Consider the following 6002-nt stretch of genomic DNA (forward strand, 5'->3'; position numbering starts at 1 on the left):
AAATTGATATATTTTCCAAGTTTCATGAAAGTTAGTAAAATATAGGGTGAATAAATATAGGGCATCAACTACAGCGAGAACCACGAATGAGGATATTTTCACTGAATTCTTAAGATAATTACCTCGTTTAATTAAACGTCGTCTGCGGTTCTCAAAGTTTTGATCGCGTTATTATATTTTCATGAAATTATTGAGCTACGTCCTGGTGAAAGTCCATCTAACGCAATATTTAAATCTAAATATTTAATCCTCGAAAATTCCAACCAACAAAATAAATATTTGATATTCATTGAAATGACAAAGCTTTTTAATTTAGAGAATGACACTTTTGATTATATCTTCTGTTCCTTAAAATATGATAATGTAAACATACACAATATCTCCTATTGCAAGAAATACTCTAAACGTAACAGTCCTCAACATAACATAGGCGGAACCAGCTTTAACTGAACTTGGGAAGTTATTTAATTTAATCATAAATAGATGAGTGAATTCTCACTATTGCTGAGAAATCACGTACTTGCGTGTACCACGAAACCGATCATGCCTAATAGAGTAGTTCGAATGTTGAAATTTCAGCGAACGGGTAAATTCCCGTGAATATTTGGATATAAAATGCAGCAATGAGAAGAGTAGAATATTGGAATCACATCATAATACTACAGAGGTCTTACGTACAACTATAAGAAAAAGCTGTTTGCAAGTTCACAAGTTGAGGATATATTTTTAATTCTAAATACTAAATACCAAGAACGAATAATGAATATTTTTCTTGTCCTTGGGTTCTGGAAATTGATTGAAGTGCTGGCATATTATAATAAATGGGGAGGTTTTATCATAGAACTTTTGAGAAAAGTTATTATTCTGTGTGATCTCCATTTGCACGCATCACAGCAGCACGTCTTCAACGAAAGTTCTGGAAGAATATTGCCACAGTTTTTGTCACGGATTGTGGTCCTTATCAGCTTTTTTAATGAAGTCAAATTATGCTGGTTTGGAAGAGGTAGATTGAGAAAACCTCGTTTTTCTTCTACAATCGCCGTATTTCGATGTGGTCTCACCTTATATATAATAAAAATTAATGACTATCTATAGCGGCAGTATGTTGGCTAAAATTTGATTTATATATACCTGTCCTCCCATATTTCCATTCAATATAATCAATTTCAAGAGGTTTATCAATATTCATACTCTTCTACTGTGCGGAAAAAAACAGTGACACCAGTGTTGGTGTTCCATTCCTGAAGCTAAAAGTCGCATAAATTTTAAATTGTCATTACGGTGTCTTCTTCTTATTATAAGAATAATATAGAAACACAGGCTTTAGAAGTTTCCTTCTAAAGGAAGGTATTATGAGGATCTTCACGAGCCGTCAGTCCTGGAACCTATTAAGCATCCTCGATAAATCGTTTTGCAACATCCGTTTGTATTTAGCCACTTCAAGTGTTTGAAAATAGCCAAACTTTTCAAAAATTTTTGGCAGCCGTTCAATAATTTTCATACAAATGCATATAAATGATTATAATTTCAGATTGCTTATTACAGATCAAAATATCCAATGAAGAAGTTTCTTAAAAAGTAGAATCAAAACTCATTGTTTCTCTAATGATAGCTTTTTTTGAAAATAATTTCAAATGGTTCGATTTAGTTCCAAATGAAATTTCTTGAAATTTTAAATATGGTTAAATGGTTAATAAAAAATATGATTCTATCATATGATAAGTGGTATATAACGATAAATTCAATTACATTGATTAAGTCGTCCTTTCGAATCACATTCATGCAGGATTTCCAATAAGTAGTTACGATTCATAACAGATTTCTCCAGAATATTATGAAAGAGAGAAATATTTTATTCTCAAAAAATTGTTTACAATTTGCATATGAATGCTTATAAAAAACTAATAAGCAAACACACAAATAATTGAATAGAAACAATGTGCAAAGTTTTATGCAGCATGTGTCTGGTTTATTACGAAATCCCTGAATTTTTAAATTTATGTATTTTTATTCCCTGACAAGTTCAATATGTTATGCACTGCTGTTCTCACATTTCGAGATGGTTCGGTGGCCGCCAATTTTTATCTGTTTTTTTCGTAAAAATATTTTTTTCTTGAAATACTTGTGTTACTGTCGTTTTCACTTTCGGTAACCTGCATTCCATCTTCATCGTCAGAATCATCACCAGAAAGCTCACTCTTTCTATTTCGTAATCGCTTGTAGTGGCATTTTCGATAGTAGTGTTGCTTTCATCTTAGCACGCATTGCTCAAAGTTAGACTCTGTATTTTTGTATTCTCAGACATAGCCACTAAATAGAGAATATTAAACTAATTGCGCCGCGGAGTCCCTCGGCCTCTAAGATCTTTGTTACACGTACTGGCTTTGATAATAGACTGAAGTCGAGTGAGCATGGGATGGGTCTCCCCACCATAGGAAGGTATTAAGCAGCACCTACCGCCTGATCAACAAATACGGTGTTATCACAGTGTCATACTTTCTTAGAATCCCAGCGACTCCGCAGCGCCGGTTAAGACTTAATCAAAAATATGGGGGAAGCCCTCATCTCTTCTTTAAAATGAAGTTTTATCAGATCTACTTCCACTAGACCGTCAAACTGTGTAATTGGGGGGCCTTGTACGAGGGCTGCTAGCAAAGTTTTGAGATAGACAAAAAAAAAACAAATATATATAATTGGATATAGCATTTTTCCCATTCCGTTTGAGGTACCTTCTAAAATATGTGATTTGAACACATCAACCGTTTCTTCAGGTGTAGAAAAACACTATTTATTTTTGGTCTGTGGGAATGGAAAGAAATAATTGGGTGCCAAACGAGGATTGTACAGCTAAAATAGCACTCGTATGACAACACGTGATGAGTACGTGCAACCATTGAAAATATCAAATATTATCATAGTAATATCAGATTTGGCATATTCACAACAGTGTTGCCATATCTCAAAACAGTGTGTTGAGTATTGATATTTCCTTGTTCAAAATCGGTGAGTTCACTCAACAGGTTGCTTCAACATTAAACCCATTTTTTACATATTATAAATCATATAAAAAGATAATTCACCACAAATGTTCACAAACGATATCGTAAGTACAAAGAAGAATTTGAAAGACGTCTTTATATAAGTACGAATACAAATCAAAAAAATATCATATAGATTCATCACGTGTCAGTCACAACAAAATCTGATAAATAATTATTTTCGAGAGCTTCCTACCTACTCATTATTCATCCTTCTCAGAAACGCCTCTGTTTGTGGCGTTGTTATGAGACAATATTCCACAAGTAGGGGTGAATATTAAAACCTGAAGAAGTGCCTTTATTAGTTTTAGTTAGCGTTCAGGGTTTATTCAGATTAATGTTGGTAGGGTAGGGTAAAAGTGAAAGCGGGAAAAGTAGGACATAAAACACCAAACAGTAAGCACAATATTCACTTCGTGAATGCGTGAATGAGCTAATGGATCGTCCATTTCTCAGAAAGGTTCCCATCTGCTGATTTTATATTCATCATCAACTACCCACCACCTATTTATCATTGTAGACAAATTTGAAGCTAGTACATTATTATTGAATGTTATTGATTTTTTGCCATTCATTCATCTGAAATATAAACTTCATTCACTTATCTATAATTTGAGTTGTGACTAAAAGAAATATTGAATTTATTGAGATCATTATTATCATGATTGTATGTATGTATATGTTACAGACCGTGAAAAATAGATCATATATAAAAAGACTGGTCCGTATAGAAAAGGACTGAGGATATTAGTCTATATGTGAACTATCTAGTCCGTTTGTCAAAGGTCTAGTCTATTTATATACGGCCCAGCTGCAGCTACGCCATATTTCTGAGATATTTAATCACATTTTTTTTTATTTATTCATTACAGAAATGAGTTATACCTGCAAATACGTACGTAAAGAATACAAATCAGGACATTTCATTTTTTTTTATTTGTTTGTACAAATTAAGCTATTATGGTAGTTAGAATTATATAATACTTCAGCTTTTCGACAAGCACATTTCTTTGATTGATATTTACCTTTATAATTACACTTTTTAAAACCTTGCCCATGTCCTATCAATTGAGCAGTAGCCACCGATCTAAGAGGGATTTCCCTGTCTTTGGAAACTACTTTAATTTTCAAAATGTTAGCAGGGCACGTACTAAAATCTGAACGGCTACAGTATTTTGAAATCACTCCTTGTTTAGTTCCAATCTTCTGTGACTTCCAGTACTACAGCTAAAACTGACTTAGCATCTCCTCTGCCTCGATCGACGTCTGGATCAGGAATTCTTACAGTTGATCCGATTTTCCGTTTTGGATGAGTGCTATCTGGTATTACTTTCATTCGTTTTGCCTGTAGCTGTAATCAATCATGAGCAGCTTTCCTTACCATTGCTATGTTTCTGTTTCTAGAGCAAAAACTGCAAATATTTTCCGAACATGGGTTGCAAACATCGTAACCTTCTTCATTCACAGAATTGGAACAAGTACTGCATATCGGAAATGGAATTTCTTGACCAATATCATGATTTTCCGCTAATATTCCTTCTAGCTGCTCTTCTATGACCTCTTGAAGACATTACATTATCGATTTTGAATTTTTTGCGTAATTGTCGCAAACTGACTCCAAGTTTTCCTTGAGCCGCTTTAACCAAAGCTTCTCTCTTCTTTTTTGGCTTTTTTTGTCTTTTTCTGCTTGATCTTGATTCTATTCATAAAACTTGGGAATTATTTTACATCGTTTTTTTTCTTTCAGACTTTCCATACTTGAAACTGAACTTCTACTTGAGGCATTTGACAACTGGAACATTCTCAGTCAACAACAACTTTCCTAGTTAAGCTGTTTGAAATTGTATAAAATTTTGGTCCTCACACCCTTAGTTATCGACAGCTGTTCACATCTTAGTGCAAATAAAAACTATGCGAGGCTGATTGATCTGGAAAACTGGAAGGTATGGTGACTCTTTTTCCTGCTTTTCATATAAAAATAACTTTGTCCTTTCTCCGGAGTTCAGGTGTATACCCGACTAATGCGGGATAGGATTCCTTTTTGGTCCTTTTTAAGAAGGGGTTGGAAGATTCTATCTACTCCTGGCGACTTAAACGATTGAGAGGTATTCATAGCCCATTTTATTCGTCCACTACTGTACACTTGCTTACGCATTGTTGCTTTGGGGCTTTCTCTAAAATGAGTATCCTAAGTGCAATTTGTATGTAATGTTATTAATGCATTTTCTATAATTCTAAACTTTCTTTTAGTTGTTTTGTGAAGGCTGGAGAATAATTTAAGAGAGATATTTTATTTTAGTAATGTTAATTTGATATCTCCATTCTTATTTGCTCATTAATATTAAACACAATCTACAAAAAAGCTGCTCTATAAGAGACTTAGTTTCACCTTACTGATAAATAGATGCATGTTTCATTGAATTTATTACCACATTATTTAAATTTACTTCCTGTTTATTTATTTGTCTGTAGAGTAAGAAACTCAATAATTGAATTCTGTTTTCACAAATTTCATGACAATTATGTGTAATATAAATTATTGATACGACCCTTTGGCCAAATGAGGTTACAAATGTGAGATAGCTCAATTATTCGTGAACGCTGTTTGTAATTCTCAGGTTGGTAGAACAAATATTAGATACAGACAACTTAAGAACAAACTTCTTCTCTCAATCTACGGACAGATATTTAACACGTGTCGTGTTAACAGAAATTTATTCGTGTTATGGAAATTTCTACCTCGTTATTTCGAATAGACCCTACATATTACTATGATACGTTATTAAATATCAAAGCACGCTTAATCAAGTCACAACTCATGTTTTTGAAGTGATCAGATTTTCATCAGTTATTGCGTCAGCTCATATATTTCTAAGTAGCGTAAAAAGCAGAAAAGGGAAGAAGGTCGAATATAGGCATTTTTGTATAATTTTTGCAATATCATTTGAAGATTATAAAACCCTT

The 6002-nt window shown here is 33.3% G+C and overlaps 1 pseudogene; it reads right to left on the reverse strand.

The window, feature by feature from the left end:
* Positions 1-3971: 3971 nt before the first annotated feature.
* LOC130894539 (uncharacterized) lies at positions 3972-5193 on the reverse strand (annotated as a pseudogene).
* Positions 5194-6002: the final 809 nt, after the last annotated feature.

The sequence above is a fragment of the Diorhabda carinulata genome, chromosome 5 (assembly GCF_026250575.1).
Source record: "Diorhabda carinulata isolate Delta chromosome 5, icDioCari1.1, whole genome shotgun sequence".
Taxonomy (NCBI): domain Eukaryota; kingdom Metazoa; phylum Arthropoda; class Insecta; order Coleoptera; family Chrysomelidae; genus Diorhabda; species Diorhabda carinulata.